Source organism: Gracilinanus agilis, chromosome 1 (assembly GCF_016433145.1).
Source record: "Gracilinanus agilis isolate LMUSP501 chromosome 1, AgileGrace, whole genome shotgun sequence".
In the NCBI taxonomy this organism is placed as follows: domain Eukaryota; kingdom Metazoa; phylum Chordata; class Mammalia; order Didelphimorphia; family Didelphidae; genus Gracilinanus; species Gracilinanus agilis.
Window position 1 is genome coordinate 120,072,519 of NC_058130.1, and position 2,167 is coordinate 120,074,685.

Genomic DNA, 2,167 nt, shown 5'->3' on the forward strand with positions numbered 1-2,167 from the left:
CTTCAGCTGATTTTAAATTTGCCAAATTGTCTAGCCCCTATCTCTCCTTCTTGTCCATAAGTATATGCTTGTAAATTTTCCTATTATTAATAAAAAAATCATTGTACTTTTGTTAAGAGGACAGGAGTTAGGACTGATGACTCAAAACTTTCAGGTAGAAAAATTATTACAAAAAGCATGTAATATCATATAACTGCACTTAAATTGCACTATTAAAATAGTTGCCTAATTGGTTTCCTGACCTCAAGTCTCTTCCCTCTCTGTCCCATTTTCCACACAGCTTCCAAAGGAAGGTTCCTAAAGAAAAGGTCTGACCATGTCTCCCCCAAATCCAACACACTTCATTGTTCTTTATTGTCTCTGTCAAATGCAATTTCTACTGCTCGGCAATTGAACCCTTTCACAATCCAGCCCTTATCTACCTTTCAAAATTATTATACATTCTACCCTGTCACATATTCTGCAGTCCAGCCATAAAACCTCCATACACAGAAGACTGTGCTCTTTCTTTGTGCCTTTATACAGGGTATTTACTGTACCTGGAATGCACTATATCCTTTCATAATAATAACTATAATAATAAATAGCATTTCTATAACTCTTTAAGGTTTATAGAGTGCTTTATAAATATCATATCACTTTAATCTCATAACAAGCCTGGCAATTCAGTCCTACTGTTATACCCAATTTATAGTTGAGAAACATGAAGCACAGAGTATTTAAGAACTTGTTCAAAGTCACACAGATGACAAGTGTCTGAGGCAAGATTTGAATTTATGTCTTCCTAATTCCAAGCCTAGGAAGCTATCTACTAATCTAACAAAATGCTTTTTAGGATATCTAATTTCTTTGACAGCTTAGCTTAATCATTGCCTTCGCAGAATGTGAAGACTCATACCCGTATTTCTTAGTCCCTATCCCTCTAAATTATCTTCTATTAATTTTTACATATTTTGTATGTACCTATATGTGTAAATGTACTTTTATATATACTTACATATGTACTTGTACTATTTCCTCTATGCCTTTTTTATTCCTAGAACCTAGTACTGTGCTTTGCTTTATATATGGTGAACCATGAAAATGAATGCATTTTGCTTGCTGAGTGATTTTCTGGATGTAGGTTATTCCTTGTGTAAGAACTGGTACCAAAGAAAAATGTTTATGATTTCACAGATAAATCCTAAGTAAATGCCAAAGGCATGAAGGTAATATCCAAAGTCACACAACTACTGTTTGAGTGAATTTGAACCTAGTCATTTTTTTTTATTTTCACTCTAAGTTCAGCCCTTTATTTACTTGACCATACTTTCTTTTCATATAAGAATATTCTTAACATGTAATTTTTTCTCTTTTTATCCTATGCCAATTAATAAAGACAATTTCTCCATCTTTTAAAATGTTTTTTGCTTTATTTAAAGATCATTTCAGAAAATAATTTCTCAAGAATATTTATGGAAGGAATCTTTTGCTAACATATTTACTAGGGGAAATCATTGAAAAACTTTTATTTAAGAAAATTAGTACTGAGTTATCAAATTATTCATTCATTTTCTCATCTGACAATTCTGTTATTTTTTTATAGGTAGGACCAAGGTTACTTTCTCTTTTTTGGGAAAAATCAGACTAGAAAATTTCTACTTTGTAGAATGAAACCCTATAAGGCTGGTTTGTGTCTTTTCAGCCCTTTATCAAATGAATACTGGAAGAAGAATCTTATAAAGAAGACAGCAATCTCTCTAGTGAATTTTTTTCTGAAACACTTTGAATTAGAACGTTTTCTTTTTCTTAATTGTTAATTTTTCCCAGTTTAGATGTTGATACAATTTTAATATTTTTCTGACATTTTGTAAACAATGTTTCCTTCCTTCCCATCCCTTTTCTCTCCCCAATGACAAAGATTTTTCTCATATTATCATATAATTCACATTTACATCTTTGTCATGCTGTGAAACAGGACACTGCTTACACTAAAGAAAAATTTAGTATGTTTCAATCTTTCCTTCAAACTGTCTAATTTTTTTTTCTATCACAGTGGATATTTTTTTCAACACAAGTGCCTTGTACTTGTCCTGTATCCATGCCTTGTTGATAATGTTTTAACATTTCCAACATTCTCCTGGTTTTACTCACTTTACTTTGCACACTTCATTTAAGTTTTTCCAGG